General features: G+C 47.6%; 1 pseudogene; it reads left to right on the forward strand.

The window, feature by feature from the left end:
- Positions 1 to 27,037, forward strand: part of LOC147100894 (tumor necrosis factor receptor superfamily member 5-like) — a 51,273-nt pseudogene that overhangs the window by 10,226 nt on the left and 14,010 nt on the right.

Genomic DNA, 27,037 nt, shown 5'->3' on the forward strand with positions numbered 1-27,037 from the left:
TGCCCTGTGTGGTAGAGAATTCCACAGGTTCACCACTCTCTGGGTGAAGAAATTCCTCCTCATCTCAGTCCTAAATGGCTTACCCATTATCCTTAGACTGTGACCCCTGGTCTGGACTCCCCCGCCATCAGGAACATCCTTCCTGCATCTAGTTTGTCTAGTCCTGTTAGAATTTTATAAGTTTCAATGAGATCCCCTCTCATTCTTCTAAACTCTAGTGAATATAAGCCTAATCGACCCAACCTCTCCTCATACATCATTCCTGCCATCCCAGGAATCAGTCTGGTGAATCTTCGCTGCACTCTCTCCATGGCAAGAACATCCTTCCTCAGATAAGGCGACCAAAACTGCACACAATACTCAAGGTGTGGTCTCACCAAGGCCCTGTACAACTGCAGCAAGACATCCTTGCTCCTGTACTCAAATCCTCTCGCTATGAAGGCCAACATACCATTTGCCTCCTTAACTGCCTGCTGCACCCGCATGCTTACCTTCAGCGACTGGTGCACAAGGACATCCAGGTCTCGTTGCACTTCCCCTTTTCCCAATCTATTGCCGTTCAGATAATAATCTGTCTTCCTGTTTTTGCCACCAAAGTGGATAACCTCGCATTTATCCACATTATACTGCATTTGCCATGCATCTGCCCAATCACCCAACCTGTCCAAATCGTACTGGAGTTTCTCTGCATCCTCCTCACAGCACACACGCCCACCCAGCTTTGTGTCGTCTGCAAACTTGGAGATAATACATCTAGTTCCCTTGTCTAGATCATTTATATATATTGTGAATAGCTGGGGTCCTAGCACCGATCCCTGCGGTACTCCACTAGTCACTGCCTGCCACTCAGAAAAAGACCCGTTTATTCCAACTCTTTGCTTCCTGTCTGCCAACCAGTTCTCTATCCAAGACTGTACCTTACCCCCAATCCCATGTGCTTTAACTTTACACGCTAATCTCTTATGCGGGACCTTATCAAAAGCCTTCTGAAAGTCCAAATACACCACATCCACTGGTTCTCCCTTATCTATTCTACCAGTTACATCCTCAAAAAATTCCAGTAGATTAGTCAAGCATGATTTACCTTTTGTAAATCCATGCTGACTTTGTCCGATCCTGTCACTGTTTTCCAAGTGCTCTGCTATTACATCTTTTATAATGGACTCTAGCATTTTCCCCACTACCGATGTCAGATGCCCACCCCCCACCGCCCCTGCCAAATAGCTTGTTAATAATCACTGTCGAACTTCACACATGAACAGTGGGTGAGGTATCAGAGGGTGACTGGTGCCTGTGGAACTGTACCCTAGCAAAGAGTCAAGGCCATTCAGAAGAGATGGGGAAAAGATTGACAAAACAATTAGAAAAAAGGTTGTGACAGTTCGGTTCTTGTTTCAAATTAGATTTGTTGCTTCCTCTTGTTGATCTCCTACCTACAAGTGGTGACCTGCTGTGAGGAAGGAGAATATTCTTATCAGGGTAACTGCTGCAACAAGTGCCCCACAGGTGAGTGACAGTAAGTCTTTGATCATCACCCCTATAACATTTTGTGGCTTTCAGAGACTGCAAACAAAAAGAACAGGTCGCTGTCCCATGCACATTATGGAATTCTGTCCTGAAGCTGCAAAACTGGAACGCTCTGTTTAATTTGTGCTTATATTTTTATATTGCTAGATTTTAAAGACTAGCATTTCTATAGCACCTTTCACGACCTCAGGACGTCCTGAAGCGCTTTACAGCCAATGAAGTACATTTGAAATGTAGTCACTGTTGTAATTTACCTGTTTGAATTACCCGTTGGCCTGATGGTTTGGAAATGTCATTTTTCACTGTTGCTTCCTCATTAATGGATTAAAGATTGTGTCAGCCGCACTCTTGCTTTCTGAGTCAGAAGGTTGTGGGTTCAAATCCCACTCCAGACACTTGAGCACAAAAATCTAAGCTGACACTGAGGGAATGCTGCACTGTCGGAGGTGCCGTCTTTCAGATGAGATGTTAAACTGAGGCACCTTCTGCTCTCGCAGGAGGATGTAAAAGATCCCATGGGTACTATTTTGAAGAAGAGCAGTGGAGTTATCCCGGGTGACCTGGCCAATATTTATCCCTCAATCAACATCACTAAAACAGATGATCTGGTCATTTATCTCATTGCTGTTTGTGGGCGCTTGCTGTGTGCAAATTGGCTGCTGCGTTTCCTACATTACAACAGCGATTACACTTTAAAACTTGGCTGTAAAGTGCGTTGGGACGTCCGGTGGTTGTGAAAGGTGCTATATAAATGCAAGTCTTTCTTTTCAAATTTACAGGCTCTCAAAATTCTAACAGACAAATCCCCAGCAGCATAAGAATATAATGTGACACTGGGAAACAGCGTGATAATGTAGGTAGAGTACAGTAGTTTATGCAGTAAAGCTATAGGAAGCAACAGTCAAAATCTCATACCCCAGAATAAAAAACAGGAGGCATCTGAGATGAAACATCACAGGCTAATCCTTACGTTTCCAAAGAACTGCAGTGTTGATTCAGAGAGAAATAAACTAACTACTGACTTTTAAGTAGGCACTGAATAGTAGGCAAGCGTAGGTCCCTTGCAGTCAGAATCAGGGGAATTTATAATGGGGAACAAAGAAATGGCAGATCAACTAAATACATATTTTGGTTCTGTCTTCACAAAGGAGGACACAAATAACTTCCCAGAGATGCCAGGGAACATAGGGTCTGATGAAAGGGTGGAACTGAAAGAAATCAGTATTTGTAGGGAAATGGTGTTAGGAAAATTGATGGGACTGAAGGCCGATAAATCCCCAAGGCCTGATAATCTACATCCCAGGGTACTTAAGGAAGTGGCCCTAGAAATAGTAGATGCATTGCTGGTCATCTTCCAGAACTCGATAGACTCTGGAACAGTACCCATGGATTGGAGGGTAGCTAATGTTACCCCACTATTCAAAAAGGGTGGTAGACAAAAAGCGGGGAATTATAGACCGGTAAGCCTGACATCGGTAGTGGGGAAAATGCTAGAGTCCATTATAAAAGATGTAATAGCAGAGCACTTGGAAAGCAGTGACAAAGTCAACATGGATTTACAAAAGGTAAATCATGCTTGACTAATCTACTGGAATTTTTTGAGGATGTAACTGGTAAAATAGATAAGGGAGAACCAGTGGATGTGGTGTATTTGGACTTTCAGAAGGCTTTTGATAAGGTCCCGCATAAGAGATTAGCGTGCAAAATTAAGGCACATGGGATTGGGGGCAAGGTATTGACTTGGATGGAGAACTGGTTGGCGGACAGAAAGCAAAGAGTTGGAATAAACGGGTCGTTTTCCAGGTGGCAGGCGGTGACTAGTGGGGTACCGCAGGGATCGGTCCTAGGACCCCAGCTGTTCACAATATATATTAATGATCTGGACGAGGGAATTGGATGTAATATCTCCAAATTTGCAGACGACACAAAGCTGGGTGGGAGGGTATGCTGTGTGGAGGATGTCGAGAAACTCCAGTACGATTTGGACAGGTTGGGTGATTGGGCAGAAACATGGCAAATGCACTATAATGTGGATAAATGTGAGGTTATCCACTTTGGTGGCAAAAACAGGAAGGCAGATTATTATTTGAATGGCAATAGATTGGGAGAAGGGGAAGTGCAGAGAGACCTGGGTGTCCTTGTGCACCAGTCGCTGAAGGTAAGCATGCAGGTGCAGCAGGCGGTTAAGAAGGCAAATGGTATGTTGGCCTTCGTAGCAAGAGGGTTCGAGTACAGGAACAAGGATGTCTTGCTACAGTTGTACAGGGCCTTGGTGAGACCGCACCTTGAATATTGTGTGCAGTTTTGGTCGCCTTACCTGAGGAAGGACGTTCTTGCCATGGAAGGAGTGCAGCGAAGATTCACCAGGCTGATACCTGGGATGGCAGGAATGACGTATGAGGAGAGATTGTGTCGATTGGGCTTATACTCACTGGAGTTTAGAAGATTGAGAGGGGATCTCATCGAAACCTATAAAATTCTGTCAGGCCTGGACAGACTAGATGCAGGAAGGATGTTTCTGATGGCCGGGGAGTCCAGAACCAGGGGTCATAGTCTAAGGATAAGGGGTAAGCCATTTAGGACTGAAATGAGGAGGAATTTCTTCACCCAGAGAGTGGTGAACCTGTAGAATTCTCTACCACAGAAGGCAGTGAAGGCCAGTTCATTAAATATATTCAAGAAAGAGTTGGATATATTTCTTAAGGCTAAAGGGATCAAGGGATATGGGGAGAAGGCAGGGACCGGGTACTGAATTTGGATGATCAGCCATGATCTCATTGAATGGCGGAGCAGGCTCGAAGGGCCGAATGGCCTACTCCTGCTCCTATCTTCTATGTTTCTATGTTTAGATTTTGTTGGTTTAAAAAAGTGAACTTCTCATTAAGTTATTTAACCTGCCCCAAATTAAAAACCTACAAGTTGACAATGTGCAACTCTGCAAAGACTTATCAACCTTGTGTATATTGAGAGCTTTATTTGACAATTTTCCTTCATATTTTACAAATATGGGATTAGATTAGACAGGGCTTGATGGCTGGCGCGGACGCGATGGGCCGAAGGGCCTCTTTCTGTGCTGTATAACTCTATGACCTTGTCATGTCAATGAATGGTTTTACTCCCTGTAAGGTGCTTAATAAATTCAACCTAATTTTATGATATTCTGAATTTATTTAGCTCTAGTTTAATGATCTATATATTAATTAGTTGAGTATCGTGAAGACATTGGTAAACACACTGTATTGTGTGATCTCAACTGGGACAAAGGTAGGAGCTCCTAAAATTCACTTCAGTGACTCTGAGCTGAGTAGGGCAGAAATCAGCTACGGTTGCCATTCCCGATTGATATCCAGTGACTCCCATTGAAAAGTGCACCTGTGTGGACCTCAGATGAGAACAAGATCAGGCTCAGCCTCATCTCCTAAGTCGAATATCCTGCTGACACAATTAATCCAGGCTCACGCGTCAAGAATGACCACTTGGGTGAGTTACTTTTATGAAATTGTACCCAGCAAGAGTCAATGCCTACCACCACTCCAGCTGAACGCAAATAACTCAGCAAAGGCTTTAGAGCGAACCTGGATCCTTCATCATCTGCTCTGCTCTGCTCAACTACGCACTGAATAGACTGGATGTGCTGTGAGGGAAACTTCCAAGGTTGTTGATTTGTCATGCTTGACTCTTTGTGGTCACCATCCTTGGTAGGCATTACCAAGCTTAGGGAACGGTAGCATAGTGGACTAGTAATCCAGAGGCCTGGACTAATGGACTAGTGGACTAGTAATCCAGAGGCCTGGACTAATGATGCGGGGACAAAAGTTCAAATCCTGCAATGGCAGCTTGGGAATTTAAATTCAGTTAAAATAAATCTGGAATAAAAAGCTAGTATCAGTAATCTGCTGTCTTTACCCGGTCTGGCCTATATGTGACTCCAGACCCACAGCAATGTGGTTGACTCTTAACTGCCCTCTGAAATGGCCTAGCAAGCCACACAGTTGTCAAGAAGGTAGCTCACCACCACCTTCTCAAGGGCAATTAGGGATGGGCAATAAATGCTGGCCTTGCCAGCAACACCCACATCCCGTGACTGAATGAAAAAAAACATGTTGTATTTGGTAAAGTGATCCACATTTTTACCTATTAGGCCTAGAAAAGATTATTGGTTTAATAGATATGTTACTGATAGAAAGACAGCCATTGTGGGAGACTCCAGGCTGAGGCATGAACACATGCAGCTTGTAGGAGTAACCATTAGTTCAGAGATTACTAACTTGTAAAGTGAATTTAACCCGGAGAGAGACAGCAGCAGCAGATTCTCAAATTTCTAGCTCCCTAGTCAGCACTCAGTGAGCTTCTGGACAGTGCTCTGCAAGTTACAGGGACCAAGGTAAATGAAATCCTCTCCTAATTGTAAATCTACCTGTCTATATGAACTTGCCAAGTCTAATGTAGAAAACAGCCCAGCCTTGCTCAGGATACTTGAGGGCTTTTTGATTCAGGGGAGTAGATTTTAGTGTTGAGCTTCCAATATTCAATACAGAAATGCAGGGGACCATCTTTTTTGCAGAGATGGATAAGGGGAGAAGCTCAGGAGTGTTAATCTCTTGAACAATTCTATGCCCAACATGGTTTTCAGCACTGCTTCACCTTCTCACACAAGTACAGTGGAATTCATCTGTATGTCTCACCAACTGGGGGTCGTTGCCACTAGAAATATGGTGGGTTATGGTGTGTCTTTATCCAGGGTCCACAGGATGTTGAGTACTATGGCATGTTTCTGTAGAAACAGCTCTGCTGTGTCAGATTGGTGTCTACTGACCTCTTAATTGTACCTACGAATCGTCTATGCCCATCCATTTAACTTTAAATCCCACAGTGAAATGCTTTGGAAGGAGGGAGGGAAGCTGAGGCTAGATCAAACCTTGTAATTCCAAATTTATCGGTTGCCAATTATGCCTATTTGCTCATTTTTATTGCAGGCACTCGACTGTTAAGACACTGTAGATCAGATGCCTTAACAACATGTATGCAGTGTAGTACTGGGACATTCACCGATCAGCCGCATACACTCAGAAGATGTAAGCAATGCCAAGATTGTAATTCAGGTAAAAACACAGTAATATTACTTTTAATGTCTTTCAGGAGACTTCAGTATTTTCCTCGGAGAAGTTATCAAGCCTTAGGAAATGTACTGAAGTGAGCAAAACAGATGTGTTCAAGGTATTATTGAGCAATGGCTGCAATTCAATTTTTTGTGACTGTGAAGTTACGCACTTCATCCCCAGCAAATCTTATGATGATTTCCACATATCTCAAGTGCTGCACACTTTGTGGAGTGCTCAGCATTCCCACCTGGAATTTTGGTTTGTTGCCCTGTTGCTCACTGATACCTCCATCACCAATTTTACCAGTTATTTTTTCAATTTGAATTATATCTAAAATGTTTTTTGTGATTTCAGAGTTGTTACTTCAAAGTTTATTTTTAAATCTAAAAAAAGCATCTGATCACTGTTTTCTTTTGTTCTTTATTTCATCATCTGGGAAAGAGCTACTGTAAAAGCATGGAAGCTTTTTTTACAACTAGAATCATAGAATAGTACAGCACAGAAGGAGGCCATTCAGCCCATCGAGTCCGCGCCGGCTCTTTCGAAGAGCAATCCAGTCAGTCCCACTCCCCTCGCTCTTTCCCCATATCCCTGCAATTTTTTCTGCTTCAAGTATTTATCCAATTCCCTTTTGAAGGCTCCTATTGAATCTGTGTCCAGCACCCTATCGGACAGTGCATTCCAAATCCTAACCACTCGCTGCGTAAAAAGTTTTTCCTCATGTCGCCTCTGGTATTTTTGCCAATCATGGTTGGCCATTTGAATCAAACTGATAGTTTTAGTGCTCATTTGGGTGCCATACATCAGGAAGACAAGTGCTACACATTGTCTACCACGTTGGATCTTTAAAGATTGAGATGTAAGGCGACTTGTTATCAAAGGAGTTGATAGGGTGGACAGAGAGAAACTATTTCCTCTGGTGGGGGGACCAGAGCAGGAGTCAGAGTCTTAAAATTAGAGTTAGGCCATTCAGAGGCGATGTCAGAAAGCACTTCTTCACACAATGGGTAGTGGAAATATGGAACTCTGTCCCCCAAAAAGCTGTTGAGGTTGGGGGTCAATTTAATATTTCAAAACTGAGATTGACAGATTTTTGTCAGGCAGGGGTATTAAGGGTTACGGAACCAAGGTGGATACAGATCAGTCATGATCTAAATGGCAGAATAGGCTCAAGGAGCTGAATGGCCTCCTCCTGCTCCAATGAGGAGGAGCAAAGGCGTCTTCAGTGCATTAGCCACCAGACTCGGGTAGGAGCAGGCGGCAAAAAGTAGGTGCCAAAGGGAGGGAAGCAGAATGCACGGAGGGGAGGAAAGGGGAGGGGGAGAAAGTGAAATGCATGGCAAGGGGGGGAAATGGAATGGGTGGGGAAGAAGGGGCATAGATGGTGAGGGGGAGTGGATGCAATGGAAGATGAGGGACTGGATGGCAGTGAAGGAGAGAGGGAAGGGGAAATTGATGGCAATGAAGAGGGGTAAATGGATGGCATTAGAGGAAAGGAGCAAATAGACGGTAATGAAGGGGAGGGCGGAAGTGGCAGAATCTGGAAGTGGTGCTTTGGGGTGGGAGTGGAATGAAAAAGAGAGTTGGGAGGGAAAGTGCCAGCACACCAGCAAAATATCCTGGAAGTCATGTCCCCAGAGACATTGCAAAATGTTGCATTAAGAGCTTTAAGCACAGAGCTTGGTGAGAGTTGGGTGAATCTGCCACAGTGAAAATACTCAACTGCAGGAGGGCTAATTGCAGTGAGTTGAAAAGGGATCTGGCCCAAGTGGATTGGAACCAAAGATTGGCAGGTAAAACAGTAAATGAGCTAAGGGAGGCCTTCAATGAGGAGATAGTTCGGGTATAAACTAGACACATTCCCACAAGGCGGAATGGTAAGGCATCCAAAGCTAGAGCTCCCTGGATGACTAAAGATATAGAGGTTAAAATGAAACAGACAAAGGAGGCCTATTATAAATGTCGGGTTCATAATTCAGTTGCGAAACAAGTTGAATGCAGAAAGTACAGGGGAGAACTGAAAAAGGAAGAGGGGCAAAGAGAGAGTATGAGAATAGATTAGCGGCTAACATAAAAGGGAAACCAAAAGTCTTTTATAAACATAAAAATAGTAAATGGGTAGTCAAAGGAAGGGTCGGACCGATTAGGGACCAAAAAGGAGATCTTGTGGAGGCAGAGGGCATGGCTGAGGTGCTAAATGAGGACTTTGTATCTGTCGTCACTGAAGAAGAGGTGGCTGCCAATGTCACAGTAAAGGAGGAGGTAGTAGAGAAATTGGATAGGATAAAAATAGATAAAGAGGAGGTACTAAAAAGGTTGGCGGCACTCAAAGTAGAAATGTCGCCCAGTCCATAAGGGATGCATCCTAGGTTACTGAGGGAAGTAAGGGTGGAAATTGCAGAGGCTCTGGCCAGTCTTCCAATCCTCCTTAGATACGGAAGCGGTGCCAGGGGACTGGAGGATTAAAAGTGTTAAAAAAAGGAGAGATGGATAAACCCGGCAACTACAAGCCAGTCAGGCCAACACCGATGGTAGGGAAACTTTTAGAGACATTAATCTGGGACAAAATTAATTGCACTTGGAAAAATATAGGTTAATAAAAGAAAGCCAGCACAGATTTGTTAAAGGGAAATTGTGTTTGATTAACTTGATGAAGTAACGGAGAGGGTTGATGAGGGCAGTGGGGTTGATGTTGTGTATATGGACTTTCAAAAGGCGTTTGATAAAGTGCCACATAATAGACTTGTTAGCAAAATTGAAGCCCATGGGATTAAAGGGGCAGTGGCTGCGTGGATACGAAATTGGCTAAGGGACAGACAGCAGAGTGTAGTGGTGAACGGTTGTTTTTCAGACTGAAGGGAAGTATACAGTGGTGTCCCCAGGGGTCGGTGTTTGGACCACTGCTTAGAGCTGAGAAAGTTAAGGGGAGAAGTGTTCAAAATCATGAAGGGTTTTGATAGAGTAAATAAGGAGAAACTTATAAGGAGTGGGACTAATTGGAGAGCTCTTTTAAAGAGCCGGCACAGGCACGATGGGCCGAATGGCCTCCTTCTGTGCTGTATCATTCCATGATTCTATTCTATGATAATTAGAGCTTATTTTCCCTCTTAAAAATGTCTACATCCACCAGTATAAGCATTATTTTTGTGTACTTTAGTTTTTGCCTCTGTAATACAACTGATGAGTACAGCAGCAGCTTGTCGTACCAACATCACATACCAGTGCACTTGCACTTTTACTACATTTTTATGTCATAGGTGAGGGTTTCAATTTTCATGGAAAAACAAATTCAATTGGTGAATGTGATTCCAAAATACAAATTCAATGCAATAAAATTAATTTAATTCACTCATTACTAATTTCCATTGAAGCAGTGGCCTTGGTCAGAGGTCTTTGATCAGTGCTGTTTATTAGTTGTAGATTGGTTTGGAGTTGTCAGCTTTCTGGGGGCTGTGTCAATTTTTGAAGATGTTTATCAGCTTTTCTGAGTTTGTGGGTTAGTATATATGTGAAATGAACAGTTCCGCAGATAAGCACCATTTCCACAATCCATTTGTTGATGATTAGATCACCTCTAATTCCTAATCTAAAAGGGACCGGCTTTTGCTGCCTCCAACCCTCAGCCCTTACACTAAAGTTCTCAGGTTCCAAAACTAGAGAGTGATGCAGGAAGTAGCTGAGACTTTCAATTGAGGCTGATGTTTCTCTTATCTAGTGCTTGGACTTCATTTAGTGAACGACTGCCTTCTTGATCATGACTCAGTGTGTGCCTGCAGAGCAGGGTACTTCTGCACTAAATCAAGTTCCAAAACCTGCCTGATGTGCAAGTTTCACACATCCTGTCATCCAGGTTCTGGGGTTAAAGTACCAGGTATGATGTTAGACTGCATGTTTGAAAGGTAAACAAGCCAATAATGTAGTTGAGGAAACATCTCTTTATTAAAACCGTGGAGTTGATCTAGAATCATTGAATCTTACAGCACAGAAGGAGGCCATTTGGCCCGCCGTGCCTGTGCCGGCTCTTTGTAAGAGCTGTTCAATTTAGTCCCACACCCCAGCTTTTTCCCCGTAACCCTGCAAATTAGTCCTCTTCAAGTACATGTCCAATTGCATTTTGAAAGTTATATGGAATCTGACTCCACCACCCTTCAGGTAGTGCGTTCCAGATCTTAACAACCCTCTGTGTGAAGACATTTCTCCTCATTTCCCCTCTACTTCTTTTGCCAACTATTTTAAATCTGTGACCTCTGGTTACCGACCAGAGGACATAGTTTCTCCCTAATTGCTCTGTCAAAACCCCTCATAATTTTGAATACCTCAATCATCATGGTTATTGAAAATGAAACCTGAGTTGGGTGTCACAGTGGCACAGACATTGGTGCCTTGCCATTCTGTGCTGCAGAATTGGAGGTTGTGGGTGTGATGAAATATATTCCATTCATCACTGCCTGTTTTCTGTGTCTTGTAACTGCCTGCTTTCTGTGTCTTTTCCCTTCCCCCAGTCCTCATGTATTATGTATTGGAATGTGCTGGAACTGGTTGTGTGCAGGGCTCCGCCCATACCTGGCTCCTTTGTAATCTAAGTTCAGTCGGGCATCAGCCTCCTGAAGGAAGACATCTCTCTATTTTACGTGTTATGTTCTGAGTTAATAAAAGCCTTACTTTTGTTCTGCTAACTTCGAGTCTCGGAATAATTGAGGCACATCAATTTTATTAACTCAATTTTCAACACTATGGATCAACTCCTGAAACCCGAACGTTTGGATTTGGATCAACATGCTCCGGATGCATCAGCACGCTTCGGACACTGGTTTGACTGTATGGAATTCTTCCTGGACAATTCCGCAGCCGTCAAAGACGCTACGGACACTGTGAAGATGAGACTCGGAATGCTACGGAATTGGGTAAGCCACCGGGTTTACCCCCTCATCCAAGACGCCGATACGTACCTGGCCGCCTGCAACACCTTAAAGGCGCATTACCAGCAGCCTACGAATGAGGTGTATGCTAGGCATCTACTCGCTACTCGCGCACAGCGACCTGGGGAATCGGTGGAGGAGTTCCTAAGCATCCTGAAAAAGCTTGGCAAGGACTGTAAGTGCCGAGATGTAAAAGCCGCAGTGTACACCGACGAGCTTGTTCGCGATGCCTTTATCACAGGCCTCAGCTCCACTCACACCCGGCAAAGACTGCTGGAAAAAACGGGGTTGGACCTGAAACAGGCTGCGGACACCGCGCGGTCCCTGGAGATGGCCCAGAGAAACTCGGACGCCTACTCTTCAGCCCGCGCCGCCCACGCCGCCACGTGTGCGCCGAGGGCGCCGCCATCTTGGAAGGCATCTTCCCCGCCCGGCAGCCCGACACCGGCGGGGCCCAGCTCTCCCCCCAGAAGCCCTACGACAGCCGCGACGCGTCAAGGACCCAACTGCTACTTCTGCGGGCAGCCAAAGCACACCAGAAACCTGTGCCCGGCGAAAGGCACCACCTGCTTTAAGTGCGGTAAGAAGGGGCACTTCGGGAAGGTGTGCAGAGGGAACCCCGCCGGAAAACCAACCGCCGGAAAACCCGCCACCGCCGCGTGTGCGCCGTGGGAGCGGCCATCTTGGACGCCATCTTGCCCGACCTCGTGGGGTCCGCCATCTTATGAGCAGACAGCGTGGACGCCATCTTGTCTCGATCAGGGCCCTACAGTGGCATCGGTCACAGTGGACCAGACCAGGCCGCATCCGCTATCCAAATCAATGGTGGACATCGAGGTAAACGGGTGCCAGGTTAAATGCTTAATTGACAGTGGAAGCACGGAGAGTTTTATCCACCCTGAACTGGCACAACAACTCTCCCTAAAGGTGGTCCCTGCTCAGGGTACCATCTCTATGGCCGATAAAACCCAGACATCGACCATTCTGGGTTACTGCACGGTACAATTGTGCGTTAACGGAACTGTGTATGATAATTTTAAAGTATTAATCATGAAGAATCTATGTGCGAGCGTGATCTTGGGTTTGGATTTCCAGTGCAACCACCAAAGCATCACGCTCAAGTACGGTGGGTCCCAGCCGCCCCTCACAGTGTGCGGTCTGGCTACCCTGAAGGTAAAGCCGCCTTCGCTATTCGCGAACCTTACCCCTAACTGCCGGCCAATAGCGACCAAAAGCAGGAGGTACAGCTGGGAGGACAGGCGGTTTATCGCGACCGAGGTAGACAGGCTCCTGAAAGAGCGCATTATTGAACACAGCAACAGCCCGTGGCGCGCCCAAGTGGTAGTGGTAAGGGGTAGCGAGAAGAAACGGATGGTGATCGACTATAGTCAAACGATCAACAGGTACACCCTACTAGACGCCTACCCGCTACCCCGCATATCAGAAATGGTGAACCAAATTGCCCAATACCGGGTGTTCTCCACCATCGACCTCAAGTCAGCGTACCACCAGCTCCCTATCAGACCAGAGGACCGCCCGTACACCGCCTTCGAGGCGAACGGACGCCTCTACCAATTCCTCAGAGTCCCCTTTGGGGTGACGAACGGGGTCTCGGTCTTTCAGAGGGAGATGGATCGCATGGTCGATGACCACCACTTGCAGGCAACCTTCCCCTACCTCGACAACGTCACCATCTGCGGTCACAACCAGCAGGATCACGACTCGAACCTCGAGAGGTTCCTGAAAACCGCACAAAAACTCAACCTCACCTATAACGAGGACAAGTGCGTTTTCAACACCACGCGCCTCTGCATACTGGGCAGCGTGGTGGAGAATGGGGAAATCGGACCAGACCCCGACCGATTGCGCCCCCTACGGGAGCTGCCCCTGCCCAACACTCCCAAAGCCCTGAAAAGGTGCCTGGGGTTATTTTCTTACTATTCCCAATGGGTCCCCAACTACTCCGACAAAGCCCGCCCCCTCTTGAAAGCATCCTCTTTTCCGCTCTCTGCTGAGGCCCACGCCGCCTTCAAAAGCATTAAGCAGGATATTGAGCGGGCCACGCTACAGGCAGTGGACGAGAACACTCCATTTCAAGTGGAAAGTGATGCGTCCGGCTTCGCCTTGGCGGCCACCCTCAACCAGGCGGGGCGGCCCGTAGCTTTCTTCTCGAGGACCCTCCAAGGCCCCGAGATCAGACACTCCTCCGTGGAAAAGGAGGCCCAAGCCATCGTGGAGGCAGTGCGCCACTGGCGCCACTACCTAGCCGGCAAACGCTTCACCCTACTTACCGACCAGCGGTCGGTAGCGTTTATGTTCAACAATAAACAGAGGGGGAAGATTAAAAATGATAAGATTCTTAGGTGGCGGATCGAGCTCTCCACTTTCGAGTATGACATCATTTACCGGCCAGGGGCCCTTAACGAATCCCCTGACGCCCTCTCACGAGGGATGTGTGCCAGCGCCACCGAGGATCGGCTACAGACCCTCCACAACGACCTCTGCCACCCAGGGGTCACGCGGCTGTTCCACTTCATAAAGTCCCGTAACTTACCCTACTCGATTGAGGAAGTTTGGTCTCTGACCAGGAACTGCCGCACTTGCGCTGAGTGCAAGCCTCGGTTCTACCGCCCAGATAGAGCCCACTTAATCAAAGCTACACGGCCCTTCGAGCGGCTCAGCTTAGATTTCAAGGGCCCCCTCCCGTCCGTCGACCGCAATGTTTACTTCCTGAACATTGTGGACGAATACTCCCGTTTCCCATTCGCCTTCCCCTGCCCAGACATGACCAGCGCCACGGTCATTAAATGCCTCAACAGCCTGTTCTGCCTGTTCGGTATGCCGAGCTATATCCACACGGATAGGGGGGCGTCCTTCATGAGTGAAGAGCTACGCCAGTACATGCTGTCCAAGGGGATCGCCACGAGCCGTACCACCAGCTACAACCCCCGGGGTAACGGCCAGGTGGAGCGAGAGAACGGGACAGTGTGGAAAGCAGTCACTCTAGCTCTAAGGACCAAGGGCCTCCCTATCTCCCGCTGGCAGGAAGTCCTCTCGGATGTGCTCCATTCGATACGGTCGCTATTGTGTACGGCCACTAATGCCACGCCTCATGAACGAATGTTTGTCTTTCCTCGGAAATCCACCTCAGGCGTATCCATGCTGTCATGGCTCTCCACCCCAGGTCCGGTACTCGTGCGAAGGCATGTGAGGGGCCACAAGACGGACCCTCTCGTGGAGCCAGTACACCTACTCCACGCCAACCCCCAATACGCATATGTCCGGCACGCCGACGGGAGGACACCGTGTCCATAAAAGACGTCGCCCCAGCCGGCATCGACAACAACCACGGCAATAGCAGCGACGACGATCACAGCAACCCTTACCCACCCACTATTCTTTCATCACCCCCGGAAGAACATCGACCAACGGCACCCCCACCAACTACCCCTTCAACAACCCCGGCGGCACCCCCGGCAGAGACCCAGGAGGCTACCGGGGACACCCAGCCGACACCCGCGGCACCACAACAGCCACGTCGGTCGCAGGGGACTATCAAACCCCCGAACAGACTAAATCTATAGAAGGGGTGAATGTGATGAAATATATTCCATTCATCACTGCCTGTTTTCTGTGTCTTGTAACTGCCTGCTTTCTGTGTCTTTTCCCTTCCCCCAGTCCTCATGTATTATGTATTGGAATGTGCTGGAACTGGTTGTGTGCAGGGCTCCGCCCATACCTGGCTCCTTTGTAATCTAAGTTCAGTCGGGCATCAGCCTCCTGAAGGAAGACATCTCTCTATTTTACGTGTTATGTTCTGAGTTAATAAAAGCCTTACTTTTGTTCTGCTAACTTCGAGTCTCGGAATAATTGAGGCACATCAGTGGGTTATTTCCTAGAGGTGAGTTCTAAATTCTCAGATGTGCAGCACTCTGGAGACACCAATTTGCGACTTCACTGGGCTACTATTCTCAACCACATTGTCAGCTTGGCTCAGTGGTAGCACTCTTGCCTCTGAGTCAGAAGGTTGTGGGTTTTGGAGCCCCACTCCAGAACTTGAGCACATAACCGAGGCTGACGCTTCAGTGCAGTACTGAGGGACTGCTCCATGGGTGGCTTTTGAATGAGTCATTAAACTGAGGCCCCTGCCATCCAGGTGGATGTAAAATAAAATCCCATGACACTAATTGAAGAAGAGCAGGGGAGTTTGCCCAGTGACCTGGTCAACATTCGACCCTCAATCAACATCACCAAAAAACAGGCTAACTGGTCATTCATCTCATTGCTGTTTGTGAGCCTTGCTGTCTGCAAAACTGCCACATTTGCCCACAAAACAGTGACTACACTTCAAAAGTAATTCTTTGGCTGTGAAGCACTTTGGGATATACCGAGGACATGAAAGCCACTACATTAATGCCAGTTCGTCCTGTCAAAATAAAAAATGTAACAAGATTAGTTATTTATCAGTGGGATTTTTTAGCCTGAGACTGTTGTACATCAAATAATAATCTATGCTTTGACATGATAAACTTGTTTCTGTATTGTGCCTGGTTAACGCTCAGTTCCTGGGGACCTGTGACATGGTTCTCTGTCCCCTTTGCATCGCCGTCGAATGCGAGCGTTCCAATTCCATGCAATGAGGTGGAAGTGACATCATGGCACCTAGCACTTCATCTTCCACCCCCAACAACAACAACAACTTGGATTTATATAGTGCCTCTAACGTCGTAAAACGTCCCAAGGCACTTCACAGGAATGTTATAAAACAGAATTTGACACTGAGCCACATAAGGAGAAATTAGGGCAGATCAAGGAGGTAGGTTTTAAGGAGCGTCTTAAAGGAGGTAGAGAGGTGGAGAGGTTTAGGGGGGGAATTCCAGAGCTTAGGGCCTAGGCAGCTGACTGCACGGCTGCCAATGGCTGAGCGATTAAAATCAGAGATGCTCAAGAGGGCAGAATTAGAGGAGCGCAGATATCTCGGAGGGTTGTGGTGCTGGAGATTACAAAGATAGGGAGGGGCGAAGCCATGGAGCAATTTGAAAACAAGGATAAGAATTTTAAAATCAAGGTGTTGCTTAACTGGGAGCCAATGTGGCGAGAATGAGGAACTTAAAGAAATTATTATTTGTAAAATTAATGGGACTAAAAGTCGATAAATCCCAAGGACCGGATGACCTAGATCCTAGGGTTTTGAAAGAGGTGGCCAATGGGATAGTGGACGCATTGGTTGTCATCTTCCAAAATTCTATAGATTCTGGAATGGTTCCTGCAGATTGGAGGATAGCAAATGTAACCCCGCTATTTAAGAAAGGAGGGAGAGAGAAAACGGGGATCTACAGACCTGTTAGCCTCACATCAGTAGTTGGGAAAATGCTGGAATCTATTATAAAGGATGCAATAACTGGACACTTAGAAACAAATACTTAGATTGGGCAGAGTCAACATGGATTTATGAAAGGGAAATCCTGTTTAACAACCCTATTGGAGTTCTTTGAGGATGTAACTAGTGGAGTAGACAAAGGGGAACCGGTAAATGTGGTGTATTTGGATTTTCAGAAGGCCTTCGATAAGGTCCCACACAAGAGGTTGGTGAACAAAATTAGGGCACATGGAATTGGGGGTAATATACTAGCATGGATTGAGAATTGGTTAACAGACAGAAAACAAAGAGTAAACGGGTCTTTTTCAGGATGGCAGGCTGTGACTAGTGGGGTACTGCAAGGATCGGTTCTTGGTCCCCAGCTATTCACAATCTATATCAATGATTTGGATGAGGGGACTAAATGTAACATTTCCAAATTTGCTGATGATACAAAGCTAGGTGGCAGTGTCAGTTGTGAAGAGGATGTGAAGAGGCTTCAAGGGGATCTCGACAGGCTCAGTGAGTGGGCGAGAACATGGCAGATGGAATATAATGTGGATAAATGTGAAGTTATCCACTTTGGTAGAAAAAACAGAAAGGCAGAGTATTTCCTATATGGTGAAAGATTGGGGAATGCAGATGCTCAAAGGGACCTGGGTGTCCTTGTACATGAGCCACTGAAAGTGAATGTGCAGGTGCAGCAAGCCATTAGGAAGGCAAATGGTATGCTGGCCTTCATTACAAGAGGATTTGAGTACAGGAATAAAGAAGTCTTACTCCAATTATATAGGGCCTTGGTGAGACCACACCTGGAGTACTGTGTACAATTTTGGTTTCCTTACCTGAGGAAGGATATACTTGCCATAGAGGGAGTGCAATGAAGGTGCACGAGATTGATTCCTGGGATGGCGGGACTGTCGTATGAGAAGAGATTGAGTAAACTAGGCCTGTATTCTCTTGAATTCAGAAGAATGAGAGGGGATCTCATTGAAGCATACAAAATTATTGCAGGGCTTGTTAGGGTGAATGCTGGGAGAATGTTTCCCTTGGCTGGGGAGTCTTGAACCAGGGGTCACAGCCTCAGGATACAGGGTAGGCCATTCAGGACTGAGATGAGAAGAAATTTCTTCACACAGAGGGTGGTGAATCTTTGGAATTCTGTACCCCAGAGGGCTGTGGAGGCTCAGTCATTGGGTATATTCAAAACAGAAGTCGATAAATTTCTGACTAGTGAGGGCATCAAGGGATATGGCGATAGGGCCGGTGAATGGAGTTGAGGCAGAAGATCAGCCATAATCTCATTGAATGGCGGAGCAGGCTCGAGGGGCCGAATGGCCTGCTCCTGCTCCTATTTCTTATGTTCTTAATATAGGCCAGCGAGCACAGGGGTGATGGGTGAACAGGACTTGGTATGACTTAGGACACGGGCAGCCGAGTTTTGGATGACCTCAAGTTTACATAGGGTAGAACGTGGGAGGCCAGCCAGGAGTGCGTTGGAATAATCAAGTCTGAAGGTAACAAAGGCATGGATGAGGGTTTCAGCAGCAGATGAGCTGAGGCAGGGGTAGAGACGGACGATGTTACAGAGGTGGAAATAGGCGTTCTTAGTTATGGTGTGGATATGTGGTTGGAAGCTCATTTCAGGGTCAAATATGACACCAAGGTTGCGAACAGTGTGGTTCAGCCTCAGACAGATGTTAGGGAGAGGGGTGGAGTCGGTGGCTCGGGAACGGAGTTTGTGGCGGGGACTGAAAACAATGGCTTCGGTCTTCCCAATATTTAATTGGAGGAAATTTCTGCTCATCCAGAACTGGATGTCAGACAAGCAGTCTGACAATTTAGACATGGTGTGGAGATGCCGGAGTTGGACTGGGGTGGACAAATGTAAGAAATCACACAACACCAGGTTATAGTCCAACAGCTTTATTTGAAATCACAAGCTTTCGGAGCGCTGCTCCTTCTTCAGGTGAAGTGGAGAAATGCATAAAGACACAGCTTATATAGTCAGAGAATCATGTCAGATGTTTACAGGTAACCTTTCCAACTGCCATTTATCGCACCTCGGCAGAGAGATAATCACAGCAGTCAAAGGTGTGAATGGTGTCCAAACAGGTCAGTCAGGGAAACATTACATCAAAGAACAATGAGGTGGGGTCACAAGGGGTCAAATATTGCAGATGCTGGGGTCTGTATGAAAAACAAAAAAACAGACAAAAAACATTTTTTTTGGCTGGAAATCACAGCAGGTCCAGCCGCATCTGTGTAGGGAGAACAAGCCAATGTCGACTCGAGTCTGGATGACCCTGCATCAGGTGGGGTTACATGTAGCGTGACATGAACCCAAGATCTCGGTTAAGGCCGTCCTCATGGGTGCGGAACTTGGCTATCAGTTTCTGCTCGACGATTTTGCGTTGTCGTGTGTCTCGAAGGCCACCTTGGAGAATGCTTACCCGAAGATCGGAGGCTGAATGTCCTTGACTGCTGAAGTGTTCCCCGACTGGGAGGGAACACTCCTGCCTGGTGATTGTTGCGCGGTGTCCGTTCATCCGTTGTCGCAGTGTCTGCATGGTCTCGCCGATGTACCATGCTCTGGGGCATCCTTTCCTGCAACGTTGGCCGAGTCACATGAGTATGTACCATGTACCTGGTGGGTGGTGTCCTCACGTGTGATGATGGTATCTGTGTTGATGATCTGGCATGTCTTGCAGAGGTTGCTGTGGCAGGGTTGTGTGGTGTCGTGGTCGCTGTTCTCCTGGAAGCTGGGTAATTTGCTGCGAACGATGGTCTGTTTGAGGTTAGGCGGCTGTTTGAAAGCGAGTAGTGGAGGCGTGGGGATGGCCTTAGCGAGGTGTTCGTCGTCATCGATGACATGTTGAAGGCTGCGAAGAACATGGCGTAGTTTCTCCGCTCCGGGGAAGTACTGGACGACGAAGGGTACTCTGTTGGTTGTGTCCCGTGTTTGTCTTCTGAGGAGGTCTATGCGATTTTTCGCTGTGGCCCGTCGGAACTGTCGATCGACGAGTCGAGCGTCATATCCCGTTCTTACAAGGGCGTCTTTCAGTGTCTGTAGGTGTCCATCGCGTTCCTCCTCGTCTGAGCAGATCCTGTGTATTCGCAGGGCTTGTCCATAGGGGATGGCTTCTTTAACGTGGTTAGGGTGGAAGCTGGAGAAGTGAAGCATCAACAAGTTCCATCCCACCATCAAACTCACCATGGACTACTCCTCAGAATCAGTCTCATTCCTGGACACACGAATCTCCATCAAAGACGGACACCTCAGCACTTCACTCTACCGCAAGCCCACGGACAACCTCACGATGCTTCACTTCTCCAGCTTCCACCCTAACCACGTTAAAGAAGCCATCCCCTATGGACAAGCCCTGCGAATACACAGGATCTGCTCAGACAAGGAGGAACGCGATGGACACCTACAGCCAAGTTCCGCACCCATGAGGACGGCCTTAACCGAGATCTTGGGTTCATGTCACGCTACATGTAACCCCACCTGATGCAGGGTCATCCAGACTCGAGTCGACATTGGCTTGTTCTCTCTACACAGATGCGGCTGGACCTGCTGTGATTTCCAGCCAAAAAAAATGTTTTTTGTCTGTTTTTTTGTTTTTCATACAGACCCCAGCATCTGCAATATTTGACCCCTTGTGACCCCACCTCATTGTTCTTTGATGTAATGTTTCCCTGACTGACCTGTTTGGACACCATTCACACCTTTGACTGCTGTGATTATCTCTCTGCCGAGGTGCGATAAATGGCAGTTGGAAAGGTTACCTGTAAACATCTGACATGATTCTCTGACTATATAAGCTGTGTCTTTATGCATTTCTCCACTTCACCTGAAGAAGGAGCAGCGCTCCGAAAGCTTGTGATTTCAAATAAAGCTGTTGGACTATAACCTGGTGTTGTGTGATTTCTTACATTTGACAATTTAGAGACAGTGGAGGGGTCAAGAGAAGTGGTGGTGAGTTAGAGCTGGGTGTCGTCAGTGTACATGTGGAAACTGACGCTATGTTTTCGGATGATGTCGCCGAGGGGCAGCATGTAGATGAGAAATAGGAGAGGGCCAAGGCCTCAACACTCAGTAGGTGCACAGTAACAAGCGTGCCCACCAGTAGAAGTAGGTGTTAGGCCCTGTGCCCGCAGGATCTGAGGAAGGGCAGGCAGCAGCAAGCAGGAGCTCAGAAAGAGATAAATGCTTTTTTTATCGTAGGTACCTGAGAAAATGTTTAGGGCTGGAGACCTTTGGGCTGCTGTTTTTGGCAGCCACAGAAGGCCCCATAGCTTGCGGCCATTACTGCCAACAACAGCAGTTAGATTTCCACCTCTAATTCTGTGCACAGATCACAGTCAAAGGGCAGGCCTGTACCGGGGGAATGTCAGGTCATGAAAATTACCTGAATCCAAAAATACAGGTGAGTTCAGGTTATGTCAGATGGAGTTCATTTTGGCTGCCATCTGACTGACTGGTGCTCAGGTGAAGCAAGGGCAGGAGGAAAATTAGCCCTAATATGTTCTCATTTTATTATAATATTAAGTCTTAGGAACATAGGAACAGGAGTAGGCCATTCAGCCCCTCAAGTCTGTTCCATCATTCAATGAGATAATGGCGAATCTGTATCTTAGAAGTCGTAGACTTTTGAACCAGAGGATTTTGGGAAGGGTTTCTTCTTAGGCAGTCCCTTGGAACTGAGGATGACTTGCTTCCACATTAAAAATGAGTTCGCAGGTGACTGATGAGTCCAATGCGGGACCTACAGTCTCTGTCACAGGTGGGGCAGACGGTGGTTGAAGGGGTGGGTGGGTGGGGTGCTTGGGTTGACGTGCGCTCCTTGTGTTGCCTGTGCTTGGCTTCCGCTTGCTCCCGGCGAAGAGACTCGAGGTGTTCGGCGCTTTCCCGGATGCTTCTCCTCCACTTTGTGCAGTCTTGGGTCAGGGATTCCCAGGTGTCGGTGGGGATGTTACACTTTTTCAAGGAGGCTTTGAGGGTGTCCTTGAAGCGTTTCCTCTGCCCACCTGGGGCTCTCTTGCCGTGCCGGAGCTCCGAGTAGAGCGCTTGTTTTGGGAGTCTCGTATCGGGCATGCGGACGATGTGACCCAACCATCGGAGCTGATCGAGCGTGGTCAATGCTTCGATGCTGGGGATGTTGGCCTGAGCGAGAACACTGACGTTGGTGCGCCTATCCTGCCAATGGATTTGCAGGATCTTGTGGAGGCAGCGTTGGTGGTACCTCTCCAGTGCGTTGAGGTGCCTGCTGTACATGATCCATGTCTCTGAGGCATACAAGCAGGGCGGGTATCACTGCTGCTCTGTGGACCATGAGCTTAGTGCCGGGTTTGAGGTCCTGGTCTTCAAACACTCTCTTCCTCAGGCGACCGAAGGCTGCACTGGCACACTGAAGGCGGTGTTGAACTTCGTCGTCGACATCTGCCCTTGTTGACAGTAGGCTCCCAAGGTATGGAAAGTGGTCCACGTTGTCCAAGGCCTTGTCGTGGATTTTGATAATCGGGGGGCAGTACTGTGTGGCGGGGGCAGGCTGGTAGAGGACCATTGTCTTACGGATGTTTAGTGTAAGGCCCATGCTCTTGTACGCTTCGGTGAAGGTGTTGACGATGGTTTGGAGTTTGACCTCTGAGTGAGCACAGATGTAAGCGTCGTCTGCATACTGTAATTCGACGACAGAGAATGGGACGACCTTGGATCTGAACTGGAGGCGACGGAGGTTGAACAGTTTCCCGTTTGTTCTGTAAATTAGCTCCACTCCAGCGGGGAGCTTACTGAGGGTGAGATGGAACATTGCAGCAAGGAAGATCGAGAAGAGCGTTGGTGCGATGATACAGCCTTGCTTGACCCCGGTTCATACGTGAATTGGGTCTGTGGTGGAACCGTTGGTCAGGATCACGGCTTGCATGTCGTCGTGAAGCAGGCGGAGGATGGTGACAAACTTTTGAGGGCAGCGAATTTGAGGAGGACACTCCATAATCCCTCACGGTTGACAGTGTCGAAGGCCTTTGTGAGATCAAAGAAGGCCATGTACAGCGGTTGGTGCTGTTCCCTGCATTTCTCTTGTTAATTGACGTGCGGTGAAGATCATGTCCATTGTGCCCCTTAGTGGGCGGAATCCGCATTGCGACTCTGGGAGGAGCTCTTCGGCCACTGGGAGAAGGCGATTGAGGAGGATTCTTGCGATGACTTTCCCTGTGGCTGACAGCAGGGAGACTCCTCTGTAGTTACCGCAATCGGACATGTCACCTTTCTTAAAGATGGTCACAATTACAGCGTCTCTGAGATCCCCTGGCATGCTCTCCTCCTTCCAGGTTTACAATGGAAACCAGTGCATGTTTTGAAAACAACAGAAAGCATGTTTAAACGATAGAAGGGTGATCTAATCGAGGTGTTTAACATGATAAAGAGATTCGATAGGGATACCATTTCCTTAGGTGGGGGAAACCAGAGCAAGAGTTCATAATCTTAAAATTAGAACGCAGTCATTTAGGAGTGAAATCAGAAAGCACTTTTTCATGCAAAGGATAGTCGAAATCTGGAACTCGCTCCCCCAAAAGGATGCCGGGTCAATTGAAATTTTCAAGAATGAGATTGATAGATTTTTGTTAGGTAAGGGTATCAAGGGAGCTGGAACCAAGGCGAGAAAATAGAGTTGAGGCACAGATTAGCCATAAAAAAAAATCCTATTACAGTATGATGCATCTGCTGTCATGATCCTTTCACACTTTCCAAGCAACTAATTAGCCATTATATATGTCAAAAACCAGTGGCGGATTGTGCAGTTGTTGGAGAAAGTGTTTGAATGCCAACACAGAAAAGGCCATTTTACAAAAAGGATTTAGGGTCCGAGTTATGGTTAAGGGTTGTGTAAAACAAAGTGAATTAGCACAGGCTTAAAAAGAAAGGTGCCAGACTGAAAGCATTGAATGTGTATTGAAGCCGGAGAGACGGTTTGTGGAATTTACAGCTGATGCATGAAAGTCATATGATTTATCCAAGGCCGATTAACCAGATTGGCTCTCATTCGCCTTGAGAACAACAGGAGATGCCCTCTCTAAAACTCACCCCCAAGAGGCGGGAGCTGGTTTGATTGACAAGTCTACTGGTGAATCACTACGGGAGGAAGTCAGTATCTCAGCTCTCCCCCTGGCCGTGAACACAAAAGGCCACACAGGCAGCCAAGTTTGAATAAGTTTCTTCGACAGCACCTCCCAAACCCACGGCCTCTTCCACCTAGAAGGACAAGGGCAGCAGGCGTGTGTGAACATCACCACCTCCAAGTCACCCACCATTCTGACTTGGAAGTATATCGCCGTTCCTTCATCGTCGCTGGGTCAAATTCCTGAAATTCCCTCTCAAACAGCACTGTGGGAGCACCTTCACCGCACGGGACTGCAGCGGCTCAAGAAGGCAGCTCACCACCACCTTCTCAAGGGCAATTAGGAATGGGCAATAAATGCTGGCCTTGCCAGCGATGCTCACATCCTGAAAAGAAATTTAAAGAAAATTAAGAGACTATGGCACCCAGCCCCTCGGTCAGGAGCTGAAAGCTAAAATAAAATGCAGTTCATGCAGCTAGAAATAGTTTGAAAGAAAGGTAGTGGCAAAAACAAGGAAGTCAGCTCATCAAAAGGGCAGGATGCATTTTCCCCCCATGTTTACGAGGAGAGGAGTGAGATTGAACTAAGTAAGTGGAATTTGCTTTGACGGTTACTCTGTACGTAGACCTGTCATCTGTGAAATAAAACAACTTAATGATTTGTATTCGGCCATGTCTTTCAGTTGCCTGCGAAAAGATTGCAGAAGCACGTGTAAGGGCCTGCAAAGGACACAATATTGAGTTCAGATCATAAGAGGATCCTATTGTTACAACACTGGGTTACACTATCATTCAGTTAGCTTTCCGGTATTACTGGCACCCCTAAACATAAGACACTCAGGCCGCTTAGGGCAGTGGTCAGTATTCGTGCCACTGCTGGTGGGCATCACTTTATGAAGTGATCAAATGAAGGTGTCAAATTTTTTGTCTTAAAATACTCCTGTGCAGAGCATTGGGACGTTTTACTACGTTAAAGGCGCTACATCAATACAAGTTGTTGTTGTTGAGGCCCATTGGTTAATTTCGTTGCCGCTGGTGGGAGGGAAATTAACTCTGGGCCGGATACCAGCTCCGTGTTAAAATCTCCCCCATATTGACAGTGGTGAAGTTCATTCACACATCTCACTGGTGCAAACTTGTCGAAAGGTCAGGGAACGGTAGTGTAGTGCTTATGTTACTACAGGTACACTATCCCTTATCCGAAAGCCTTGGGACCAGCTGAGTTTCGGTTTTCGGAATTTTTCGGATTTCAGAAGGTATTATTATAAGACTGTGAAATGTGTATTTAATATAAATTTTAAAAGTTCAGGCTACCTCTTGCGACTGTTCCGTGTCTCATTCCCCTTCCTGCTTCTCTGGAAAGCCGGATATCGGCTGACTCCGACTAAGCTGGCCCGCAAATCAGGTCGGGTGGGGGGGGAGAAAAGAATATCGGACGGGCCGTGGTTCAGGTCGGGGTCGGGCGGGGTCAGGGGGGTCCGGGGGGATCAGGGTCGGGGGGGGGTCGGGGTCGGGTCGGGTCCGGTGTGGGGGGGGGGGGAGAAAAGAATATCGGACGGGCCGCTGCAGCTATCGGACGGGCCGCTGTATTGTTGGGTTCACTCTCCCGGTACCTCCTTCACACTGCCCGGCTCGGCCTGCAATCTCCTACCCAGGAGGGAACTCTGTGACCCTCTGCCCTGCTCAGCATAAGTTGTGCGCCACTCTGGTCATGTCGTGCGCACGACTTACGCTGAACGAAAAAACTTTCGGTTTTTAGAGGTTTTCGTACAGGTAGACTACCCTTTATCCGGACTTCCGAAAACTGAAACCCTCTAAAAACCGAAGGTTTTTTCGTTCAGCGTAAGTCGTGCGTACGACTTACGCTGAACGAAAAAACCTTCGGTTTTTAGAGGGTTCCGGTTGCGGAAGTTCGGATAAAGGGTAAGTCGTGCGCACGACCCCCCGCCGACCCCGCCAGCCCCGACAACTGCCGACCCCGCCAGCCCCGACAACCGCCGACCTCGCCAGCCCCGACAACCGCCGACCCCGCCAGCCCCGACAACCGCCGACCCCGCCAGCCCCGACAACCGCCGACCCCCCCGCGAACCCCGCCGGCCCCAACAACTGCCGACCCCGCCAGCCCCGACAACCGCCGACCCCCCCCCGCGGACCCCGCCAGCCCCGACAACCGCCGACCCCGCCAGCCCCGACAACCGCCGACCCCCCCGCGGACCCCGCCAGCCCCGACAACCGCCGACCCCCCCCCGCGTACCCCGCCGGCCCCGACCCCCGCCGACCCCAACTGACTTACGCTGAGCGTCAGCGTAAGTCGTGTGCACGACCCCCCCGCGGACCCCCGCCGACCCACCTTCCGAAATCCGAAATTCTCCTTTATCCGAAACTCGGCTGGTCCCGAGGTTTTCGGATAAAGGATAGTCTACCTGTAATCCAGAGGCCTGAGTTCAAATCCCACCAAGGCATCTGTGGAATTTAAATTCAGTGAATTAAATAAATCTGGAATAAAAAGCTAGCATCAGTAATGGTGACTATGAAACTACCAGATTCACTAATGTCCTTTAGGAAATCTGCCGTCCTTACCCGGTCTGACCTATATGTGACTCCAGACTCACAGCAACCTGCCCTCTGAAATGGCCTAGCAAGCCACTCAGTTGTTCAAGGCAATTAGGGATGGGCAATAATTGCTGGCCAGCGACAAGTTTTGGAATTTATCTCGGCCCCCTCGGGCTGTATGACTTATAAAATATATAATGAAAATGTACCTGTTTGTGTAAAGAGCCATGTACTGCCTTCATCTGTAATATAATTTGTGGAGTGCATTGTAATGTATTGCAACAAGCTTTGATATATGTAATGACAAATGTAATGTAATTTGTAAATTGAGTGCCATGTACTGAAGTTCATTTGTATTATACCAGATGTGAACTGTATTGTCATGTACGTGAACAAAGATTTTTATGAATAAAGTATATATTTTTGAAACAAAAAAAAATAATTGCTGGCCAGCGA

This window comes from Somniosus microcephalus, chromosome 25 (assembly GCF_052327205.1).
Source record: "Somniosus microcephalus isolate GS21.2 chromosome 25, FLI_Smic_1.0, whole genome shotgun sequence".
Classification (NCBI taxonomy): Eukaryota; Metazoa; Chordata; class Chondrichthyes; order Squaliformes; family Somniosidae; genus Somniosus; species Somniosus microcephalus.